Source organism: Canis lupus, chromosome 12 (assembly GCF_003254725.2).
Source record: "Canis lupus dingo isolate Sandy chromosome 12, ASM325472v2, whole genome shotgun sequence".
Classification (NCBI taxonomy): domain Eukaryota; kingdom Metazoa; phylum Chordata; class Mammalia; order Carnivora; family Canidae; genus Canis; species Canis lupus.
Genome location: NC_064254.1, coordinates 55,351,376 through 55,377,340, shown reverse-complemented (window position 1 = coordinate 55,377,340; position 25,965 = coordinate 55,351,376). Strand labels below are relative to the sequence as shown.

Genomic DNA, 25,965 nt, shown 5'->3' with positions numbered 1-25,965 from the left:
ATAAGAAGTGCAATTCTATTGTAAATGAGTGTAATTCTATGTAAAAGAAACTTCTCCCTCATACTTTTTCTTGGAGCATTTACTTTAAAAAATTGTATGTACTTTTTCCTCTCTTTGAAATGTGTGTAAATGTATATATATACATCCGTTTGAAGACTACATAGGCTTTTTGTTAGCTTTATGACTCAGGAATGTCTTTCTCAAGGCTCTAGGAGCCATCACTTTCATATATAAATACCAAGCTCCTCTCCAGTTTCCGTGGGAGGTAGGAGCCCAACTTCAGTGGGCTGCAAAACTATCTCCTGTCGTTAGGATATGAAAAGTTTGTTTCTTCTGGATATAGTGTTTTCCTTTTCTGCTACCTTTGTGGAGAGGATTTCTGGGTCAGGAGATTTTTTGATGCGGGGAGAGGTAGAGGGCAAGGGAGAGAGAGAGAATCTTAAGCAGGCCCCACGCCCAGCATGGGGCCGACTTGGGGCTTGATCTCATGACCCTGAGATCATGACCTGAGCCAAAATCACGAATTGGATGCTTAAGTGACTGAGCTGCCTGGGCACTCCAGGAGATTTGGTTTTTTATTATATTTCCCTAGCACTGTCAAATAAGGCCCTGTTACCCACATACAGTGGACCCTGAGTAAATATTTTGTTTTTATTTGTAATGGCCAACTATATTCTACCTTCTGAACATCCTCACTGGTAATTTGTACACTTCTTAGACATCTGGGTCACCTGCTTTCTGATAAATAATTTGTCTTATACTGTAATTAGGCCACCGCTAATGATCAATGCAAGACCAGATGGTATATAGCAATTTTTTATTTTATATTATTGATGCCATCTTTTTTTTTTTAAGTCAATGGTTTTATTTACTCCAAGGATATTGTAGATGTGTGAATACAAATGGAATTTTGAGAAGCAGGACAGTGGCAGTAGTGGGAATTTAAATGGCTCTTTACTGCTTGAAAATTACTGTATCAGTTGCAGGGTAGGAAATGGATCTTGGCTTGTTTACATCCAATTAAGACTCATAGTACCCCAGCACAGTGATTTCTTTGAAAATGTAATTCAAATATTTTATGAGTGAGCGATCATTAAAAATATAGTAGGAATTAATTTGCATAATTAACTACATAATTTAACTCAATCTTCCCCCAGTCAAAGATATATTATCCACAATGTGAGTTTGTTGGAGGAGGAGGCAAGAGGAGTTGTGTGATGATGACGCTAGGTTAGTACTGACATCCAAAAAATAATCTTCCAGACTGAGCTGCAGTGGTCAGAAGAAGTGGCTGTTCTCCAGAGGCTCTTCCACTTGTTTTAAAAAGCCAGCTTTGCCTAGGTTTATATGTCTTCTTTGTTTTTTCCAAGCTTTCTAAGATCTCAGAAAACTCCTGCTAAAGTCTGGAAAAATGTCAAAAAGAAGGATACCTGAGTAAACCAGAGCTTGATGTATAGAGAGCCCCACCATCAACTCTTCCCTTCTCTCATTTGAGAGTTAGTGTAAAAACATGCCCTCAGTGGCTTTCAAAAGATAGCAGAAAGACACAAAGTCATTCACTCACAGAGCAGAATGAGACCACGCTGGAGCCCAGTAACCTCTTTCCTGTGATGTGTTATTTGAATTCCTGATTATGTTTAGCTTTGAATGGTTATTGAAAGAACAGGTTATTGTTTTGATCACTAGACTCTCCTCTTCTGGGTGACAGAAGGATTATCACATCCTCTTGCTATGGAGCCCTAACTGACTGTTCTCATTTGAGGACCTATGTGAACTAGGACATTTTGTGCTTAAGTGGGCTCTCAGACACTTTAATTATTATTTTGACCACTCGAAGCTTCCAGCTGAGTAATAGTCACTGCAACAGCAAGTAACCACTAAGGAATTGCGAGAGTCTGGTCTTGAAATGAACTGTGTTCCTGCCGCGATGCTCAGAATGTCATAAGGTGATGGCCAATAGAATTCCAATTATCTCTGAATATTTCATCCATATTTCTTACTCAGAGAAAGACATCACTGCACTTTTTAGACAAATGGGGAAGGGGTGGAAAGGAATAGAAGGCAAAAATAAAAATGAAGTCTGGTCTGATAGATGGGGGCTAGAAAGGGAATGTATTTGTGATTTCTTCTTCTTTTTTTTTTTACCCCAGGGCTATTGAGTAATAGAATCTCTATCATTTTAAACTCATGTTGATTGTTGCAGACAATAGTTTTGCAAATCTACTTTACAGCCCATCCCCATTGTTTTCATTAGTGTTGGAACTAGAGATGAACTCCATCAGGGCCTCCTGACAACAATCAACATAGGATTTGAACATGTTCTCAGAGGGGTGTGTTGTCACTGTTTTCAGATATTTACAGGAATGGCTCTTTATCAGTTCATTCACAGAATCTACCTTAAGAGCTTGTTTCTTGGCTTGCAGATATCATGCACAGTTGTAAACAGGCAGCATGAAATGCAGCCAGGCAACCAAGAGCACAGGTTCTTAGAAAGGTACTTAGCTTTACTCATCTTCTTTCTTTACAGAGGTTTTTGTTCCTGAATACAACTTCATTCAAACTGTGAAGAAACAAGTCAGGGAAAATTTGAAATGTCTAGTAGCCTCATTTACATTACAATCCACTGTTTAATGCCTATGACTGTCATTTAAAAAGAGACACAGCTTTTATATTTCTAAATAAAAGCAAAATGTTTCATCAATGACTCAGACTATAAAGCTAAATAAGTAAAACATTTTGCAACTGTGTAGAAAGAAGGGATGTGATTAATAATAATATAATAATAATAATTGTTGTTGTTGCTGTTGTTCGAAATAGTGTTTTCCCAGGTAGGTCAGAATTTTGCTATAATACCAGTCAATGAGGGGATGAGCATTTCTCTTTGGGCCACGTTTTCTTAAGACCTTAAACTTGGTTTCTAGAACTTGCTGATTATCTGACTTTCCTAAAGTTTCTTTATTACATTTTTATCCACCTTTATTTGCTTTCTGCCATCTCTTCTTGTTTTTTTTTATTTTTTTATTATTATTATTTTTTATTTATGATAGTCACACAGAGAGAGAGAGAGAGGCAGAGACACAGGCAGAGGGAGAAGCAGGCTCCATGCACCGGGAGCCCGACGTGGGATTCGATCCCAGGTCTCCAGGATCGCGCCCTGGGCCAAAGGCAGGCGCCAAACCGCTGTGCCACCCAGGGATCCGATCCCCTCTTCTTGTTTTTTGTTTTGTTTTGTTTTGTTTTTGAGAGAGAGAGAGAGAGACAACAAGTGGGGAGGGGTAGAAGGAGAAGGAGCAAGAATCCCAAGCAGGCACCACACTCTGTGCAGAGCCTGATGTAGGGCTCAATCCCACAGCCCCGAGATCATGACCTGAGACAAAAATCAAGGTTTCAGACCTTCAACCAACTGAGCCACCCAGGCACCCCTCCATGCTTATTATTTTTAATGTATGTAATGCCTCTTACTAGCAATGTAATTCCCTTTTCTCATTACTAAATAAAACAAAAAAGGCAAAATAAATGAGTCAAACACAAAAACCTTCATTGCAATTTCTGCTGCATCTCTCATGAACTTCAATTCAACTCCTATAAGGAAGTGTTTCCTGCCATGACAGTTAACTGAAGTAAGGAGCATGGGGGATTCACAAGACTCTGATCTTCAATGGTTTGCAGGAGACCTATGGTCTTTTTTTTTTTAAGATTTTTATTTATTTATTCATGACACACACACACACACACACAGAGGGAGAGAGAGAGAGAGGAGAGAGAGACAGGCAGAGGGAGAAGCAGGCTCCATACAGGGAGCCTGATGTGGGACTCGATCCCGGGACTCCAGGATCACACCCTGGGCCAAAGGCAGACGCTCAACCACTGAGCCACCCAGGGGCCCCCCTCAATGAGGTTTCAAATGAAAGGACATAGGACCCTCAGAAGACATCTGGAGAAGCTGGTGTGCTGGCTGCTGTGGCAGGGTTCCTCCATGTGTATCTCTTTGGTGAACTAATTAGAAAGTGGCCATCAGCCTTGAAGGATTAAAAACCTCATTTGTTAGTATACCTAGACTAGATCCATTTTATAAGGATGGGTGTGTAGTAAAAGCTCAGATGAGTGAAATATAACCAATAATTCCTATTTACTAAGTTGTATGGTGAATTAAAGAGTCATATACCCTAGAATATTCCTGTCAGCAAGCTTGGCACGTTCTCCCATATGGTCGAGGCACCTGCCAGGGGCAGGGACAAGGTGTCCAGCCAGAATATGGTCAACAGGAGAGGGCTCTGTACTTTATGCTTCTAAACTCACTATGGCTGTTCTCTAGCACTCAAGAATAGGTCAAAGAGGAGAACTTCTGTAGGAGGAAATGGATGCTTTTAGCTAATCCCTGGAGCAGGACCTGGTGGGAAGTGGAGGGGCTACAGAGCTGCATCAGCACATGCTCATGCCAGTCTGGATAAAAATCTGGGCCAGGCTTGTCTATACATTCTGTCTCAGATTAACAAGACGTAGCAGTGGGTACCTTGGTGATTTCAGCTGTTGCTTTTCTCTTGAATCACGCTATGGCAACTGGTGAAAATCCTAGGGTCCCCTGCTATTGTCCTCCTTCACTGTTCTCCTGTATAATATCTCTTGTTTCCTATATCCCACATCTTCTCTTTTTGGCTTTTCTTTCTCATTGTAGTAAAGTACATTCCTAAGACTTCTTAAAAACTGGGTCATGAGTGACAAATATTTTGATACCAAGAATGTATAAAAATATTTTTATTCTGCCTTCATACTTGATAGCTTGATGTCACCTAGCATTCTAGTTTGGAAATTCTTTGCCTTCAGAACTCTGTAGGTGTTGATCTCTTGCTCCTGGTGTTGCTGTTGAGAACTTCAGATCCACTTGATTCCTCATTTTTTTGTATGTGACCTTTTTATCACCTTTTCTTCCCTAGATGCTTATAAAATCTCCTCTTTGTTTTCGTTCAGAATCCAGAAACTGTACATTGATATTCCTTAGTATGGCTCTGTTTCCTCTGGGGTCCTTCCCATGTGGCCAGTTATGTTCTTTAGTTTTATGAACTTAAATTATTTCGTGCCTTCCATTTTTCTCTTACTCTTTCTTTCATGGAAAGACAAGTGCTTCAAGTTTCTTATATTTTTATTTTCCATTCAAAACATTTGAATATACTCAAATTATCTTCTAACCTTTCCACGGTGTTTTTTTTTAAACTTCCGCTATGGTATTTTAAAATTCCAAGGTCATCTATTTCTATTTCTTTCCTCTTTAATGTCTTCCTGGTCATGTTTCATGGATGCAACATCTATCTTCTTTCTCTGAGGATATCAGTGATAGTTGTCTTGATTTGTTTCTTCCTGGTTGTTCTCTCAGGTTGTTTGTTGAGCTCTCCTGTCCATGTTAGAGACTTTGCTCAGATATCTGGGTATCTTTAATGGTCTACTCAGGATTTAGGGTAAGGGAATAAAAAGGTGATTAGTGGTCCTGAATGCATGGGTGGAGTTTTCATATTTGAACCTCAGATTTGACCCTGAGTGAGTCATCTGTTGGAAAACTTTCCTAGGTATTACCTCTGGGAAAGGTCAGCTTCTCTGTCTAGAAAGAAAATGTCAAGTTGCTGGAGTCTTTGGGAGCCCAACAGGACTGGAGCTGGCTCTGCAATCAGTCTTCAGTGGATTCAGAGTTCCTTGATTTGCCTGCACTCAGCGCTCTTCATCTCCTATCTCTGGCTTTCTTTTCTTTAAACAGTTAGCTATGCTGTAGTTTTAATGCAGTTTGGGAAAAGAGTGAATGAAATAAAATGTAAGCATTCAATCTGCTGTCCTAACCTGGAACGTATGGGAAAGTTTTCAAGTCATCTGTTTCACGAGAAGGCCCATATTAAAGCTACAGTGACAACATTTAAGTACAACATTAGTGTAGTGTTTATTTGGCACAATATCCTATATTTACAGATCAGATAACCGAGGGACAGAAACTTTAAGGTTTGCTGAATTAAGAATAATTCAGACTCAGAGAAAGAATTCTAGCATGGCTGTTTTATCTTACTGAACTACAAGTAGAGATGTGGCAAAGAAGAAATATGACATACAGAAATAAAATGAGGTATAAAAGACACAAATTCCAAGTATATAAGTTTAAAGTTTGTTTTTTTTTTTTGTGACCTTTAGCCTTTATAGTAAGACAAACTTCTACTTACATGAGGCCTTTCAACAATGCCCCTATTGATATAAGGGGATTTTATTGAAATCTTCTATCTAAGAGTGAATTTAAATACAATACGGCATTGGAAAAAATAATATTTTGTACAGTTTTCTGTGGGTATACTTTTACACTGATTTTAAAGTTCTCTTGCTTTGTAGGTTTGTGCCATTGAACTGCTTTCCTGTAAAGTTCCCAGGTTTATAAGCAGAAACAAAAGTGTGGCAATAAAAAGGAGTGTAGGGAAAACTGGCAACATACAGCTTTTGTGGGTGGTCGTGTTTTAAAACAGATGGAACACTCAATATTTAAAGTCATGTTTTCCAATGACGAGTAAACATATAAGACTAAGACAATTACATTTTGAAAATTATGATAACATTCTTTCTAAGGATTTGAATTGCTCTTGAGATAAATCTAGGTTTGAAACCCTATGAAGAAAGAATTCTACAGTACAGAAAATGTTGTCATTTTGATAGTTCAGATACAGCCTTTCTGAGAGACAGAATATTGTGCTTTTTAAAATATATAAACATCTTGCTGACCCACACTATCAGGTTCAGGACTCTGGACATCATCAACAATAAATAGTGCCCACCTGACAGAAAAATGAAAGAAGTGATGTAGAGATGTCTGAAAGTGATTTTTTAAAAACAGCAAGCTATTGATGGAAAATTAACATACAAGGTTCCTAAGTAAAAGTAGAAATTATAATTTTGTTATGAAAAGATTTTGTTTGTTTTGCTGTTTTTCTATGTGAATTGTATCATATCTGTAGGAACACCTACCCCAAACAGATTTAGGGAGTTTTCACTTTAAAATGCTAAGTTTGCTCGGAGTCTGCTATCACAGCTAAATAAATATAGTAAGAAGACATTTATTCACAATATGTCTGTGCAAATTACTGCCAGCAGTCTCAGTGACCAAGAGTGCACGTGCTCAGAATTGTCTTAAACAAGGAAATGGTTTCTCTCTGTGTAATTTTTAGCTGTAGCCAAGTTCACTTAAAACCTCTTACTATTACCAGTCTGCAGGAAGAAAAGTGCTATTTCCTGTTTCATCTAGCATTCATTTGAAAAGAGTCTGATTTTTATGGTATAAAAATGATAGCCCTATTATTAAAACTCTCTGGATACACATTAAAGAATTTCAGGAGAGCTGGCATGGAACAGTCAGGGAGGCCAAATCTTTGTGCTTATACCGGTGGGAGGACATTCAAAACAATTACTGCCCTTCAGCTGGAAGCAGGCTTTCATTCTCCATGTTCTAATCTTTCCTTTGGTCTTTCCCATCCCCAACCTGGCTCTCCCAGTGTGTGATTTCTTTGAAAAGGAATATCTAACTCTAATAATAGATCCTCTACTTTGTTCCAAACTGTGCTCCATGGATAGCACACGTGTCCAGAGAGATGTTAATAGGTATTCTGGGAAGTAAAGAGTTTTAGCTAAAATCAGTTTGGGCTTGCTGCTCTGAGTCTCAGCCTGGAGGGTCACTATGTTGGGCCTCTGTGGCCCTCCAGCCCCGGTTGCTATAGCCAGCTTCACACGGCATCACACTAGCAGAGCATGACTCTCCGTCTCTTCTGACCCATTCTGGAAGCTCCAGGAGTCACCTCCTTATAGCATAGGACCCAGAGGATAAAAGTTCCCTTTCTCTCCCTCTCTGCTGGGTATGCAGTGCTGAGGTGCGTTCTGGATGGCTCTTCAAAGGCTCCTAACCCAGAGCAGTGGCTGGCCCAGTAACAACTCCCACCCCTTGCTGTTGATTCTTTCCATCCTTATTTTACTGTTCCTCTCCCTCCCTCTGGCTCTCTGGGATCACTTCCCAAAAATAAAAGCCCTCATCTCACAGATTCTGCTTTTGACAGGAGAAGAGGGAGGCTGATGCAATTGCAAAGAACAGGGGTTCTTGAAGTCTCCTGAGAGCTCCCACATTTAAAAAAGTAAATAAACCAAAAAAAACAGCAAACAAACAAAAAAGACTACACCAAAGACTTGTTCAGCCCTGTTTCTCGGTTTATAGCAGTGGAATCTTTATTTGTTTGTTTATTACAAACACATTGTTACTGGAGAGAATATCTTCAAAACCAGGGCCAGGATGGACTTCAGGGTGTGTGTCCGGTGCAGGAACATTGGGCCCTGTGCTTGGTTTAAATCCTTGCTGCCAACTTTTTGAAATTCCTAGTAATTTATGAAACAAAAGGCCCCATGATTTCATTTTGCACTGGGCTCTGCAAATTATGTAACTGATCCTGACCTGGGGTGGGTCGAAAGAAATTCAGACCATCGATTTCTTCAGGAAACCTTTTGCAATCCTATAGTTCTTGGAGTTGGAAGAACCATGCACTAAAAACTGTGGGTCTTTAACCCTTCCTTTGCTGCTTTTTCCATTATGCAGGTGGGCTAGTGATTGAATCTCTCTGGGCTTCAGTTTCCTTGGCCGTGAGTGGAAGATTAGCTCAATGGCTCTCAATTGGCTGCACATTAAAATGTTTGAAGTGCTTTGAGAAATATTAAGTAAGTCAAGATGGGGCTGTGGCAGCAGTATTTATTTTTTCTTTTCTTTTAATTCAAGTTAGTTAGCATATAGTGTACTATAGTTTCGGGGGTAGAATTTAGTGATTCATCATTTGTGTATAACACCCAGTGCTCATCACATCACACGCCCTCTTTCATGTCCATCACCCAGTTACTCATCCCCCCACTTCTCTCCCCTTCAATGACCCTCAGTTTGTTCCTAGAATTAAGAGTCTCTTATGGTTTGTCTCCCTCTCTGTTTTTAACCTGTTTTATTTTTCCTTCCCTTCCCCTATGTTCATTAGTTTTGTTTCTTAAATTCCACATATCAGTGAAATCATATGGTATTTGTCTTTTTCTGACAGACTTATTTGGCTTAGCATCATACATTCTAGCTCCATACACATTGCAAATGGAAAGATTTCATCCTTTTGATGGCTGAGTAATATTCCATTATATATATAATATCTATATAATATAATATATATAATAATATATAATATAATATAATATATATCACATCTTTTTTATCCATTCATCAGCAGTACTTATTTATGTATTTTTAAAGATTTTATTTATTTATTTATGGGAGACACAGAGAGAGAGGCAGAGATGTAGGCAGAGGGAGAAGCAGGCTCTCTGCGGGGATCCCATTGTGGGACTTGATCCCGGGACCCCAGGATCACACCCTGAGCCAAAGACAAATGCTCAACCACTGAGCCTCCCAGGCGTTCCCATTGCCAGCACTTTAAAATTCACTACAGTAATTGGGAAAGTCACCCAGGGTTGAGAACCCAAGATAGGACAGGGTCCAAACTTCTAGCTTTTATTCTGTGTGTATAATGTCAGTGACAGGCTCAGGCTATAAAAGCTTCCACAGGTCTCCTTTTATAACATAGAATAAATTATCAAGAGAACATTGGACATGATTTATAGCATAGTAGTATTTAGGGAAGAAGGGAAGAAAGCTTACATTTTCACAGGATCTTCTTGTTGGAAAGTATCTTGGGATACTGTTCTCACAACTAATATGAATAATATTTGTTATACTTTAGCTATACACACTAAGACAATAAAAAGTATTGTAGGAAAGGGGAGGAAAGTTCAGAAGAAAGAGGAAATCCAGATGGCTTTAATATGAAGAATTACTGAAACATGTGATGAAAATAAACAAACAAGAAGCAAGCAAGCAAAGAAAAACAGAACCAAGTATTGGCCCGCCTTCATTTCAAGGACAAAGACGTAGCACCACATGAAAGCATCACCAGAACTATATCTGGAGGTTTGCAGGGCTTTGGGGGAATAGCATGATCTTATCTGGGAAAAGAGTAACTGAATCAAAGACAAGGCCTGGGGCACCTGGGTGACTCAGTGGCTGAGCGTCTGCCTTTGGCTCAGGTCATGATCCTGGGGTCCTGGGATCGAGTCCTGCATCGGGCTTCCCATGGGGAGCCTGCTTCTCCCTCTGCCTATATATCTGCCTCTCTTTCTGTGTCTCTCATGAATAGATAAATAAAATCTTAAAAAAAAAAAAAAGACAAGCCCTCAAAGAAAAGGAAAATAATCTTGTAAATATTAATTAAATAGCTGTCTCCACCAGAATATGGGAAAGCTCTGGTATGCAGAATGGACTCAAGAATATTATTTGATGGATAGAAAATATGCATCTGAATCCTTTCCAGGTTTTTCTCTGCTAACGTAGAAGGAAATCATTAGTAATTGGCTGTCTGTTGGAAGTTGAAATCTTTTTAAAACCTAGCTTTTACATTACTAATCTGTGCTTCATCATGTTTTTCCTACATACCAATTATTTTTTAGGGGAAGGAAGAGGTTAGTTCCCTGTCATTTTTCTAACAAAATATGTTGTTTTGTGCTTCCCCTAGGATCACTAAATGCTCGATGAAAGGAAAACCACTTTTATTTATTATAACCCACTAGTGTTAATCTCCTTAAATTCTGAGAGAATCAATGGGAGCTCCATAAAAATACATTTCTACTTTATTCTCTTTAAAAAAAAAATACCATAAGATCAAAACTCCCTGCCTTCCCTTGCTGGTTTCTGCATTAAATGTAGTTCTGCAGGATGTGCGTGTCACTGTGCAGAAGACAGTTACTCAGAGCATCGCATGCCCTCATCAGCCGTCACGATCGCCCTAGCTTTTTATTCTTTCTTTTCGGTCTGTTTCAATCTCAGAAACTTTAGTTCTTCTTTTGAAGCATAATCAGGTCAGTGAATTAGATGAGATCAGTTGCAAATCTTCTGTCTTTTTCTGTCTGCCTGATTTGGTAAGAGTCTTCCTCTGTGCCTTGGCCTGTCTCTCGAGCTTTGGGATGAGCTCCTTGCACCCGCAAGTACACTTTCTATGCTAAGCCTAATTTTTGTTTGTTACCATGAAGGCCCAGGAGGGCTTTGTTAAATTAAAGTAAAAGAAATGAGGTTGGCAGTCCTCTGTATCCTCTTGATCGGGAGGATGGACTTTTATTTAGGAATAAATAAACGAGAAAAGAATAGATTACACAGCCTCAGTGTTCATTTTTGTAAAATCTGATGCAGGGACTTCATTGATATGCTGTCGACTCAGGGCACATGTCAGAGGGATGACACGCTGAAATGATTGCATTGTGCTGGGAGAAAATTATTCTGAAGGAATCTAAGGATCTTCTGCTGATTCTTCATTCCATGACTTAGCTATATTTCATGTTTTATATTTTTGTAAAACCAACAGGAAAAGAGCAGCATATTACCACTTAAGATTTATGTACCCTGTCTTGCTCTAGCATATGTGTTATATGCCCATCATTATCCTAAATCTTTATAGTATTCATATGCATTTTATAGAGTGAGAAACTGGGGCTCAGAAAGCTTAAATATCTTGCCTGTAGTCGCTGCATCTAGAACTCTCAAGTCTTTTTAGTTAAGTGTTTGCCAGGTTGATCACTCTGCCTTTTAGTTTTATAGTGTGAGACACGTGTATAGCCCCACGGAGATACTTTTTATACCTATCGTACAAAAAAGAGTATAATCATCCTGCCCCTGTTGAATACATTTTTATGGTAAAATATGTAACTGAAAAAGTGTGTTTGTTAGTGAATTTTACAGTGACCAGTAAAGTAACTTAAATGTAAAATCCAATTTCTTGAGTATTTGCTGAAATAAGCTTTAGATACATGTCATATATAATCTACTTTCTCATTTGTTCCTTTTGGAATCAATACAATGTTTTGTTTTGTTTTTTTTTTATAGCATAGGCCTTCATTTGAACTCCCAAATGAGTATCTGTCCCTTACTTCAAGCTTAGCAATTCTTGAGACAACAAAAGGTTGTTTCTTATATTTAACAGGCTCATTAGAACAATAAGAATTTCTTACAGCCTTGGAATTTTATGGTAAGGACTAAGATGACCATCTTTTGAAACCACAATAACTTTGATGTGTTTTAAATGGATAATTATGTAACCTGCACATAAATAATGATTGAGAATGAATTTTACACACATAAAAAGAACATACTTTAGGAGAGTGGCCTAAATAACCAGTTTGGTTATTTAGGGATAAATATGAAATATGAAATTAATATGAGTAATGCTTTCATAGGGATAACAACAACAAAAAAGTCTAGTCTCTCTCTCCACACACATATACATACACACACATTTTTAAAAGATCCATTCTGGTTTGTTCAGATTTTTGGCACAGGAATAGACTAAGAAAGCAGCATTCTACATGAAGTCATTAACTGGGTGATCCCTGGATCCTAGTCCAAATCCTACCCCTAACCTACACATACCGAAAAAAGGTTAGCAGTTACCTTGCACTTCTCAGACCCAGGGACCCTTTAGGATATCCATCCTCCTTGATCTCTTTAGTGTTTTGCTCTCTGCTCATCTCTTCCTTGGGACATGCTCTCTTTCTCTGGGCCTTGGGGACTCTGATAACTTGTTCTCCTCTTGTTTAGGTCACTGTTTTTTCAGCCTGCTTTATTTCCTGTTCTCTCTTTGTAGCTGTACCTCAGTTCAGTCCTGCATCCTTTATTCTTTTTTCTTTTTTACTCATTCTTTCTGCTATCATTCATGCCCTTGACTTCAACTCTCTTCTGGCTTACAGGCAAATAATGCTTTTGAAATAAATGGCTTCCACTGGATTTTCCCTTCTCAGATATTTCTTTTGTATGCCCTGCAGTCCAGTCTCATTAAGGCTAAGTCACAATACCAAAGCTTATTGCTGTAAGGAAAGAAACAAAAGATACTGTCTACAACCAAAAATCCATTGGTTGGCTTTGAATGTCAAATCTGACACTCTAAATTTCCTAGAGAAGTAGGTTTAAAAGCTAAGGGGCTGTTTTCAAATACTCAGATACAGTTGGAGAATTCAGGGCTTCCAAAAGTATAGTCTGAGGGAGCCTACATGACTCTCAAGAGAAGTTCATATTGAATGTTACCATGCCTACCGTGATGTGGGAATAGTTGAGTAACAAAGACAAAGGCAGGTGGCCTAGACAGCTAAATTTGATGACAATGTCACTGGATCCAGTACACATCAGAATGATTCAGAGAAAGCAACTGAGAATTCTAAGGTCTCTAAGGGATAGGGGACACAGAAGTGCTGGAAGGAATATCAGAGATCTTTGACGGGGATAAGGTAGCCGCACCACCTTGCAGCTGCAGGCCATGGCATCTGCCACAGTGCCCGAGTAATGCTCAAGTGGCCACATGGGACAGTCGCAATTCAGTAGAGAATGCAGGACACCAAGGGACTACATGGGTCAAGGTGCAGTTCTATAGACGTAGCAAGATCCAGAAGACGGCATAAAGACTGAGCATCCTCCCCATGAAAACCACATGGATATATAGACTTTCTGGAATTTAATTTTAAAATTGGAGAGATGAAGGGAGATCACTTAGAGAAGAAAGAAATCTTTACAACTAGACACTTACCCCAAAGAGGGTGTTTTAAAATATAATACATGTCATTGGCAAGATCAGATATTTTCCCTATCACCAACCATGTCCTCTGTATCTGCTAGCTGTGATGTGCTGTGTTTGGGCCTGTGGGTAATGAGAAAAGGACTATATTCCTACTTTCAAGGTGTTCATGATTAGTTGGCATCGTTTCCAAGCCACTTTCTTTCTCCAGCACTGGGCCTTTCACTGTCTAATGGCTAAGATGTCAGCATGCTGAACTCAGTGCGTGCAAGACTTAACTCATTGTTTTCCTTAGTGTGTCTAATACTCCACTTAAATTTATCTATTATAACTATAATTTTTTGTTGATATCTCTCATATTCATAATTTAGGTAGCTCCTTGGCATCTTCTTTCTTTTTTCTGAATTCCTCAGAGACAATCTCCAAGCAATCCCCCTTGACTCCTTTCTCATTGCTATGACAGTAATTCAGATAACTGTGAATAAATGCAACAATGTGATTCATCTTCATCACATTATTTCCATCCTAGCTTAGAAACATTCAATGCTTGCAGGGAAGATTCCCAATTATTTAGTATGGCTAAATACTAAGTTTTCTCATGCACTGATACCTATTATTTATATGATAAATTACCACAGATGGAGTGGCATAAGGCAGCACATATTTAATGTCTTATAGTTCTGGAGATTAAAAGTCTAAAATCAAGGTTTTGGAGGGCTGCATTCCTTTGAAGGAGAATCTGTTTTCTTGTCTTTTCAGCTTCTAGAGCTCAGCTGCATTAATTGGCTCATGGACCTTTCCTCATATCACTCCAACCTCTTGCTTCTGTCATAACATTTCTTTCCACTCACTCTGATCTCCTGATGTTCTCTTATAAGGACTCTTGTGATTATATTGTGCTCACCTGCATAATCTGGGATAATGTCCCCTCAAAATCCTTAGTCACTTCTACAATGTCTCTCTCTCTCTTTTAAAAGATTTCATCTTTTAAGTTATCTCTACATCCAACATGGAGTGTGTATTCACAACCCTGAGATCAAAAGTCACATACTCTACCAACTGAGCCAGCCAGGTGCCCCCAATGTCTCTTTTGCCATAAAAGATAACATTCACAGGTTTTGGGGATTGGACAAAGATATCCTCGTGGGAACATTATTTTGTCTGTTTCCCACTAACCATTCTAGTCTTACACTATATCCATCCCTGCGGTAGCCAGATTCTTCCAATGGCTATTCCATGGACATTCTCGTCTCCATACCTCTGCTCTTGACTTTCCCCATATTTAGAATGATTTTACTTGTGTATTCTTTAGTTCTTAGCTTTTCTTACTACTCCAGCCAACTGTGATTTTCTTTTTCTTGACATCTTCTAATTGTTATTGTATATACCATGTGAGAAGGAAGGTATTTACTATATTTTAACTTGTGTTGTTATCACAATTATCATGAAAATATTTTTAATCAGAGTCTACTCTAGGTATAGCATTAATTGTAGAGATTAAGAGAAATACAGACATACATAAAGGTGACTCCTGACTTAACAGAATTTATCATTTAATCTGAAATAAAAAATATTATTAGGTCAATGTGATGGGTTTAAAAGAACATATATATTTTTGAATCATAATATCCTGAGTTGAATTACAGCTATAACTTGGGGGCAGTTTATTTCCATGGAAAATCAAATGTTCTTATCTACAAAATGTAGATATTTTCATTGTAAGATTGATTCAAAATGCAAATTATAGTTTTTTAAAGTACTTGATTCATAATATAAACTCAATAAAGTTTCCTATATTAAAAAAATATGTAAGGGGGTGCCTGGCTGGCTCAGTCAGTAGAGCCTGTGACTCTTGATCTCAGGGTTGTGAGTTCAAGCCCCATGTTTAGCATAGAGCTTACTTTAAAAAAAGAATTTATGGGTGTTCAGAGGACTGAGAAACCAACCAGTCAGAGATGGCTTTATGGAAAAGTAGGATTTGAGTTAGGCCTTGAAATCTAATTGGAGATAGAAAACAAGATCGTGGCCATAGGAGTTGGGTTCCTAGTGATGTAGACAGCCAACCAGTTTGGGAGAAACATGGTAGGCTGCTGCAAGGAAGGCTTAAAATTTAGGGTGAAGAATTTAAAGGCCAGGCTAAGGCTTCTTCCTCTTGTTAAAAGAGAGTGATTCATTCACAAGCCTTTGTGGAGGATTTTATCATTTTTACAGATAGAAATTATGTCTGTTTTGTTCTTTTCTATACCCCAGCAGCAGGGCAGGGCTCGAGACTTACTAAGCACTCAGGAAATGCTCATTGAATAAACAAATAGAGAAGCACAGGAAGATAAACATTACCACATCATTCCTTTCTCTTCTCTCATGAAGGACAAAATGATCTGGAGATGTAGATATCTTAAACAGTTTTAACTCTTCCTAAACTAACTCTTCCTAAAAACCTGTAGTGAGGAGATAAATTATCTGCTGTTCTTGAAGCTAGAAATACCTACAGACATTGGCTTTTTAAAAAGATAGTAAACAAAAATATCTTGCATGTAAGTCTCAAAGTCATTTCTGTGAAAAACTATTAATCTTATTCCTATGATTCAGAAATTTTGATTGATTTGGTAATTTATGGTGATGGTTTGTATGTAGACTCAAGAGGATAGGTCTGACAAAAAATGGAAATGAATAAACAGATTCAATTTGCTGATGCTTTCTGGTTTTTAAACAAATTTGTATTTTTGCATAATTCATGCTATCTCTCAGCAAGTTTCTCTCTTCCTGGGAAGTTATAATGACTCTATGAAGCATAAAATGTTTATCCCTTTGAAAATTGATTACTGTAGCTAATAAGGGGGGAAAAAACCTGCTCATACCATAGACACAAGAGAAGGATCTGTTGACTGTCAGAGCCTGAACTGGTTTCTAATGCCCAAACTTTTGTTTGAGAAGTTTGGACCTTACAATCTGCTAATAAACTGAAACCTCTTCTCTGTTTTCAAGATATACATTCTAATGAGCATAAGGAAGCAAGTTTAATCATTAATAGGTAGATAACCATGGCAACACCATAGTTACACTGCTATAACCAGCATCATTTTCTATCTGAGCTAAGTATAGCATAACATGTTGAGAGTTTTACTTTAAATATGATTTCTAAGATGGGAGATTGGTAGATGAGAAGGTTTAAATGCCATATTATAATTGTTCAGCCCAAATTTTGCATTTTCTCACAGGTAACAGGAACAAGTTATTGAGATGTCAATGATATTTACACCGAATGTTAGTATATTTCCACCACGTCAGGCTACATCTTAAAGGGATGTGTGAGATTTTTCAATAACATTTTTTCTACTTTTTTATTTTTTTTAAGAAAAATAGCCATTCAGGAAGTGAAAAAGAAATGACCAAAGGTCACAGATTTGGAGGAAAATAGAAACCTATTTTCTGATGTATGTGGCAAAGCCTGCATGTTAGGTGGGACCATGAGACTAATTCTTGCTACAGAATATGAGGAGTTATAAGTGTCACCATCTAGCCTGAGATAGGCTGGGTATCTCTTCTTTGTGTTATCCCTTATCAACTGTCTAGGTGGAGAGGATCTCATAAAGGAAAGATGGTGGAGTCCCTAGATAGAAGGGTTTGTGATCCCAGAATCATTTCATAAAGAGGAGCCCACCATCCACCCTCACTGCACTATTACCTGAGCAAGAGATTTAGGTAGTTGTTCAAGGAGCATCCTAGTCAATATGGATGGGGAATTTTGAAAGTCGAGGAAATCCCACTTACTGTTGACTCAGGCTCTGGAAGAGATGTTGGCACATTGCATTCTCCTTTGTCTAATGAGCCACAGCAGGTGGATGTCTTGCCCTCCCCTGTCTCCACCTGTGCTTTTGAGGTCCCCATACCCAAGCAACAAAGGCCATACCACATGCCCTACCTTCAGTGCATGACACAGAGCTGGGCTTGATGGAAGTGGATTGTCAAAATCATCACATGTTGACAAATTAAGAAATTTAGCTAAGCTGCTACTTAAAACTCATTGGTACTGTTTTTTTTATTTTTGTTTTGCTAGTAACTATAACAAGATATAATGCCAGTAAAATAACTTCATTTCTTTTCTTTTTTATGAGTATTTCAGTTTCGGTATTTACTTTTCTTTTTATACAGTGCAGGATATCAATAACCTCCTTTATGAAACATGGATTATTTTTATATAACCTCTTTTTAATAGCATACCAAATATTCAAGAAAGAAAGCAATTGGTAACTTTTAGAGTACATTTTTTGACATCTGGTAGTCTTAAGTAAACCCTAGGAATATTTATTCCCATGTATAAATTTTTTAATTAGCCAAAAGATCTTTATTTTACTCTTAAAAATATTTCTTCAAGGAATATAAAATGGAAAAGGAGAGTCATAAGAACACCTGGGGTTTGGATCATCTATCTGAGGCTTAGGTTTAAAGAGAAAACTCACTTTCAGCTTTCTCTTAAAAATTCATTTATGAAGGTGTTGCTTAGGATATTTGTAAGAAAGTGACCCACAGGAAGATGACACATAAGATGACTTAAAAGTAGTCTTTCTACATAAAAGCCATATTCCATCTAATTTTTAGATTTGTGGCTGCCATCTGCTTGGTTCATAATCTGCAACTCCAAATGGAGGCATCAGACATGGGTGCATCACAGAACTGGCAGTGACAGATGATCTTTGATCATGGCTACTGAGGCAGAGAAGAGCAGGGCAAAAGCAGATGGACAGAGTGTGGGTGTTGCCTTTCATCTTTTAGTGCTTTAAATGGTACACTCTTTTTTTTAAAAAAAAAATTTATTTATTTATTTATGATAGACATAGAGAGAGAGAGAGGAGGGAGAAGCAGGCTCCATGCCGGGAGCCCGATGCGGGACTCGATCCCGGGACTCCAGGATCGCGCCCTGGGCCAAAGGCAGGCGCCAAACCGCTGAGCCACCCAGGGATCCCAATGGTACACTCTTTTAATTTAACCTTTTGGTGACATAGCAAGACTAAAATATCTCTGATTTGAATAAGATGCATTCCTAAAGAATTAGTTATATAGTATTCTAAGGAATGATTGTTCTTAATGCTCCAGGTAGATTCTCATAATGACAATGAAAGTGTTATACAGAAAACTCAGGGAAAACAGTATTTTATAGTTGACCCTTGAATAACTTGAGGGTTAGTAATACCCCACCCTGAACAGTCAAAATTCCACATATAATTTTGGCTTCCCTCAAACTTAACTAGTAATAGCCTACTATTGACATACCTATAAATAGTTGATTGATACATATTTTGTATGTTGTATTTATTATATACTGTATTCTTACAATAAAATAAGCCAGAGAAAAGAAATTTTATTAAGAAAATCGTGAGGAAGAGAGGGGAGCCTGGGTGGTGCAGTCGGTTAACTGACCGAATTTTGGTTTCGGCTCAGGTCATGATCTCGTGAAACTGAGCCCCATGTCAAGCTCCACACTCAGCCTGGGATCTGCTTCAGACTCTCCCTCTCTCTCTCTCTCTCTGCCCTTCTCACCCCCCCTATCCTGCATGCATTCTGTCTCAAATAAACCATAAGGAATAGAAAATACAGTGCTGTGGTATATTTATTGAAAACGATCCACTTGTATTTTTTTAAATTTATTTTTCCACTTGTATTTTTTTAAATGATTTTATTTATTTATTCATGAAAGGCACAGAGAGAAGGCAGAGACATAGGCAGAGGGAGAAGCAGGCTCCTCAGAGGGAACCCGATGTGGGACTCAAACCCGGAATTCCGGGATCACACCCTGAGCAGAAGGCAGACACTCAACCACTAAGCCATCCAGGCGTCCCATCCACTTGTATTTATTTAAAAAAAAATCACACATAACTCATGGATTTATTGGGAAAAAACCCCCACATGTAACTAAATGCAAATTTATTGAACATGTACATACTTAGAAAAAGAGACTTGAAGAAAATACATAAAACATAAATCCTGTTTTTTTAATTTTTACTTTTTTCTTTACACTTTTGTGTGTTTTCTAACTTTGGGCAATGTGTATATATTATTCTTTTGCAATTAGGAAAATATAAGCATTGAATATAAGCCATGAATTTTAATGCGGGTTAGCCCACAGTCATAAATCCCCAGTCCGTAAAGAAGGAACCATGGAATGGGGGAGGCTGTGGGCGGCAGCAATCAGAGGAACCAGAAAGCAGAACTGAAATGAACTGAGGACAGTTTGGTTGCGAGTGGATGCATTTGGCCATGAACATCAGTTAATCATAGTGAGTATTCATTTCATTCTTAGTCCGTCCCACACGCTGTCCTCAGAGCCTTACCTTAATTAACTCATTAAATCTTCACAGCAACTCCATGAGGGAGGTACTATTTTATTATTCTCATTTCATAGTTGATAAAAAGACAGAGGCAGAGAGATTAGTTAACCTCCCCAAGTTCTGACAGCCGGTGAGTGCAGAGGGCAGGATGTAATTAAGGGCCATCACATCCTAGAGTCTGTGCTTTTAATCCTGATGTTCCAGTCTCCGTGCTGGCATGTATTCACTGGCCTTATGGTCCGGGAAGGGACTTTTAAAGAGGCAGATGCTCTTGTAGGCACATTGACTTTGACTACCAGAGTCCCTTTATTGCCATTTTAATTGTGTAGCTCCAGAAGTTTGGCAGGGGTCAACACCAATATATTTGAATCTAAATTTAATGTTCTTCCTTTCACCATGCGAATACCAGGAAAGTGCCCTCATGTTTTATAAGAATGAATTTTGGGGGGCACCTCAGTGGACCTGGGTGGCTCAGAAAGTTAAACATCTGACTCTTTGATTTTGGCTCAGGTCATGATTTCAGGGGCCATGAAATTGAGCCCCATGGTGGGTTCTGCTCTGGGTGTGGAGCCTGCTTGAGATTCTCTTCTCTCTCCCTCTGCCCTCTCCACCCCCCTAATCCCCCCAACCCCCTGCTCCTTGTGTGTGTGCTCTTTCTCTCAAAAAAAAAAAAAAGAATTTTCTTGTAGGAGGGCTTATTACTCTAAAAGGCCAGCTTTGCTGTGTTGGGTAGCAGCTTGGTGCAAATACTGCTGATTATTAAACCTAATATTTCGATTCATCATGAACCATTCATGTTTTGTTTTCTAGGTGGATTAAGAAATAATACTGTTATCTTACTTAGAAGGCAAAAATGCATTACTTAAACATTATTATTTAGCTAGATTGTGAACATTACCAAGAGACATTACGACACAAGAAAATCAACTTCCAAAGTTGAAGGAACACAGCCCCATCTGCCTTACATCTAAAAGTAACTTAGTCATCAAATTTTACAGGTAATTTGTGTGGATTAAAATAATACAATGAAAAAAGTTTATGAACTCTTTCAGTATCCTGAGCTGTCATATGCCCTTTACTAAAGGTACCAAAATATGCCAATTAATTGTGTTCTGAAAATAAATGATCTTTCCCTTAATTGTGTCATAGGAGGAATTAGCTTCAAAAACCCCTAAAAACACTGTCAATACAGAATGATTTGAGAATAATTTCAAAAGCAAAATAAATGAACCCATTACTCTCCCTAATTAAAGCAAATTAACTGCTTAGAAAGAGTGCTATACAAGGCAGGTGAATATAATCAATTTAAATAGCCCATTGATTGCGAAAGAAATTCAGATCATATGAGATTTCATTAAGGAGCACTAGATAGTTGAAGTCTGCTACAACTGACAGTTTCATACTGTTCCAAAGTACTTCATATTTTTTCAAAATATTTTGTTTTAGTGAAAATTATGGGTTTTACAGTGTTATAAATACAATCCACAGACCAATTCTGGTGCTATAGGACTTCCCCCATCACATCCTTATTCATGGTGTCAATTCTCAGCCATTCAAAGAAAGACAATAATTTTCTTGATGCACTCAATGGTTTCTTTTCCCCTCAATCTAGAAAAGTAGCTTGTATTGAATAAACAGGTTCTTGAGAAAAGTTCAATTTTGAAGATATTGTCTTAGACATCTTGCAAATGGGAATTAGGAGGATGTGGCAGTGAATGGATGAATTTGATTAAAGATCAGCCTTGAATAATTCCATCTACCTGACCCCAGTATGAAGAGATGATGTTATCAAGGACTGGCTAATCCCACCCAATGGCTCTCTCCCACCCCACATGCCATCAGAACATTTATGCAGCTCTGGGGAATTGAGATTAAATTGCTGCTGCTTGATGGCTTACAAACTAAAAATAATAAAATTTCAGAAAAAATTATATTTCTTTTGTGTGGATGTTTGTAGACCAGTGAGGGAGAGAGGGAGAAAAAGACTGAACAGATTTTATAGACACAAACACACACGCACACACACACACACACACACACAGAGGTATAATGCTACTGAATTTCCAGGAGACACTTAAATTATGTGAGCAAGAAAGCCTGTCAGAAAATGTGATATTTAAGCCAAAACTTGAAGGATGCATTGAAATAGATCATAAAAATATGTGGAATCTAAAAAAGCCAAACTCATAGAAAGAGAGTATAATAGTGATTGCCAGAAACTCGGGGGTGGGGAGGTGGGGAATGAAGAGACATTGGTCAAAGGATACAAACTCTCAGCTGTAAGATGAATACATTCTAGGAATTTAGTGTACTGCATGGTAACTCTAGTTAAAAATACAAATTATAGGGGATCCCTGGGTGGCACAGCGGTTTGGCGCCTGCCTTTGGCCCAGGGCACGATCCTGGAAACCCGGGATCGAATCCCACATCGGGCTCCCGGTGCATGGAGCCTGCTTCTCTCTCTGCCTATGTCTCTGCCTCTCTCTCTCTCTCTCTCTGTGACTATCATAAATAAATAAACAAAAAATTTAAAAAAAGGAACTGAATCTCTAAAAAAAATACAAATTATATACTGGAAAGTTGCTCTGAGAGTAGATTTAAATGTTTTCACTACACACAGAGCAGAGTAACATGTGAGGGGATGGAGATGTTAACTAACCCTATTGTGGTATCATTTTGCACTATATACATATATCAAAACCATCATATGTATAACTTAACCGTATACACTATTAGATGTCAATTGAATCTCAATAAAGCTGGAAAGCAAGCAAGTAGAAAAATATGAAGAAAAAACATGGTAGACAAAGGCTGTAGCATGGGGAAAGCCCTGAGGCAGAAGAATGCTTGTACTGGGAGGAACCTGCAAGATGCCAATGTGTGTGTGTGTGTGTGTGTGTGTGTGTATCATAGTGAAAGAGGATGTGAGCTATGCACGGTCAAGTAGAATAGGTCAACAGAAGACACATTTCTTCTCTCAAAATACCCCATCTACTTACAGTGCTGGGAAGGGTCAATGTAACTTAACTAGACTCTGACCCAACTTCAGTATTCTTTCCCTTGGACATCTAGAATTGGGAGTAGAGGCTGAGACAGGGCAGTGGAGAGCTGATCAGCACAGCCATACTGTGTGGGCCAGTATCAGCATCAGGCAGAGTGAAAGTCACATGGAAGGTAAGGTCATGGGGAGCCAGAAACAGGAATTTTTATTAAAGGCTTTTTTTTTTTTTTTTTTTTTTTGTAGAGAGAACAAAGGAACATGCTCAACAAAAAGCAGAAATAAGAGCACGCATAGATCTAGAGACTGAGAGACTATCAGAGACAATGGTTGCTAACAATTTTTTAGTTTCCATGTGGTCCTGCTCCTCATTCCTAAAGGTCCAGCTCTCCATAAATCATGTGAGTCTGTGATCGACACTCACCATTTTTGTCTGTTTGACACTCATTCATCTCTTTCTGGTGAGATTATCCATTACAGCATTCCTCTGGTGCTTTTGTCCAGGGATGAGCCTATAGCCCAGAGATCTAAGAAGATCAGATTTAATCTTGGTTAAGAGAGCCATCCTTACCTATGATTTGGCTAACTAGAACACACTCAAAATATTAAGATAATATGTACACTTAAACATAGAAAACTTTCCAGGAGGACACACCTCAGTGTCTTCAAAGTGGTTATCTTTGATTCAACCAGAGATATATGTTAAAGTTCTTTATTCTACCTGTATTTAAAATTTTTCATTAAAATGACATGTATTACTTGCATAAATAAAAAAACTATACAAGCAATTTAATAACATAATTCATGTCCTTTAAATTTAAAAATATTTTAAAAATATATTCTCAGCAGTCATTCAAAAATATGTATTATATTCCTATGCTGTACATGGTATGGTGCCAGGTATGGTAACGTTACTGGAAAAGGACAAGGACAAAATAATCCATATCCATACTTTGATGGGAAAGATACGGATGTTTATACATAGACCAACCAGTTCTTCAAGTCAACACCATAGAGTCACAGAAGAAGAGGAAACACCTGAGGACTTACAGAAGGGTTTTGGAAAAGGCAATTGACACAGACCTTGAAATATTACACCAGATGTAGAAATGAGATGAAAATTAGTCCAAGGAGTTGCAGAATGGGAGTGTAAAAGGGTACTGCATGTACAGGGCAGAGCCAGAGTGATTGTCCCAAAGGACCAGAGCAGAGCACTTTGTGATGGGAGATGAGGAAAGTCCAAGTGATTCATCTGTGAAGACTAGATGGAGAGGCAGCATTGCCCACAGGAAAGAGCACAGCTTTGGGGTCAAAAAGACCACGATTGAAGTCTTGAAGTTGAACATTCAGAAGATAACCAAGGGAAGCAGCTACAACTCTGTTCCACCAAGTGCACCTCTGCAATCTGAATCAGGCACTCTGAGAAGCACATTCTGGCACTAATGGCCTCAGAGGATTCATTCTAAGCTCCCCTATAAATGACTCACAGCATATGGACACTTAGCAGAAACAGAACAGGAAAACACTAACTTGACTGTTTTCCTAAAACGACCTTGCAAGTAAGCGTTAGTCCATGTTTCTTTATATTATTTCCTACCCCAAGCCTCCCAAAACTTCATTCCTTCAAGGATATATTTCAAGAACAAATCAAAATTAGAGATCTCCTTTATGTACCCTTTGCCTGACACCTATTTTCCTCATAGAAGGGAGATGCTTACCTGACTCCTTCCCAGTGCAGCACCACCAGTGGGGGCTGAGCGGACAGTTGCAAGCCTTGCAGAGTGAGAAGATGTGGAGTGTGGCAAGCCGATCCCCAGAGGAGTCTTTTGGCACATAATACAATGTCCTGTGAGATCCATGCTCACATTTAGGCAGCTCAGACACTTCTATTTTTATTCTTGTGCCATTCTCTAGTGGAACTTACAAAGCCAAGCCATGGTTACGTGCAAACTAAAGATACTGATCCAGTAAATTAGCCCACAGGCAGAAGAAATAAACTGAAATGTAGACTCAGGTTGAAAACAGCTAGGAAGGGCCATATATTTGAGATATCTCGAGCTGTTCCATAGAACAAGACTGTTATTTGCTCTGGCCCACTCTACATCTTGGAAGCTATGAAAGTAAAAGCCAGTCACTGGAAGTATTTGGAAAGAAGAGTTTAATTGTTTGAATAATTGAAGCAACTACTGGCACTTGGATGCAAATTTGCATCATCCCAGCATCCCCAGACACCCACTCTCCAACCAAGCCTGTGAAATTCCTCTTCTGCTCTGTTCCTGGATCTCACATTTTTGTTATAACCGACACCTCTTCCTGGAGACAGCTTAATGTCTACACATTACTCCTTGATGAAATCTGTCTTCTGATGCGGTAGACTCTGTAGGAGGTAGATGTGATGAAGGGGTCTAGATGGGATAGTTGGCTTCAGTTCCTGGGATTTTATTAAAAAATCAAGAAAAAAAACCACCTTCTCCTCTTTCTAAAACAGGGTTTCTTAAGATGTAGTCTTTCACAGAACTGCATCATTAGAATCTCCCAGGGAATATTTATTAAATGCAGATTCCTGAGTCTTTCCAGACACATCACATCTCTAGAGGATGGAGATCTGGAACTACATATTTTGAAAGCACCCTAGGCAATTTTGTTAGGTATTTGAGAACCACTTCTAAGGCAAAGGAGTAAAACTACCTCCTTTCCTCTCTCAGATTGCCTTGTAGCAAATTCTTTTTCCACCAAAGTTGACTTTGAAGGTGTGTCTTAGTCTTTTGGGGGTTGCTCTCATAGAATACCATAGACTAGGTACTTTATAAACAACAGAAATTTATTTCTTATAGTCCTGGAGACTGGGAAGTACAAGATCAAGGCATGTGCAGATTCAGTGTCTGGTGAGAGCCCACTTCCTGGTTCATAGATGGCTGTCTTCTTTCTGTGTCCTCAGTTGGCCAAAGAAGGGACAAGGGAACTCCTAGGGGTCTCTTTTATAAGGGCCCTAATCCTGTTCATG

The 25,965-nt window shown here is 38.6% G+C and overlaps 1 long non-coding RNA gene across 2 annotated transcripts; it reads right to left on the bottom strand.

Annotated features, from left to right (window-relative positions):
* Window positions 1-841: 841 nt before the first annotated feature.
* LOC118350471 (uncharacterized) lies at window positions 842-25,062 on the bottom strand. Of its 2 annotated transcripts, none has more exons than XR_004804330.2 (3): window positions 24,680-25,062; window positions 23,386-23,488; window positions 842-1,403 (listed from the first exon to the last, which is right to left on the bottom strand). It is a non-coding gene; the product is annotated as an uncharacterized LOC118350471 (long non-coding RNA). The 2 variants fall into 2 exon arrangements; XR_007401313.1 differs by lacking the exon at window positions 842-1,403 and adding an exon at window positions 2,403-2,560.
* Window positions 25,063-25,965: the final 903 nt, after the last annotated feature.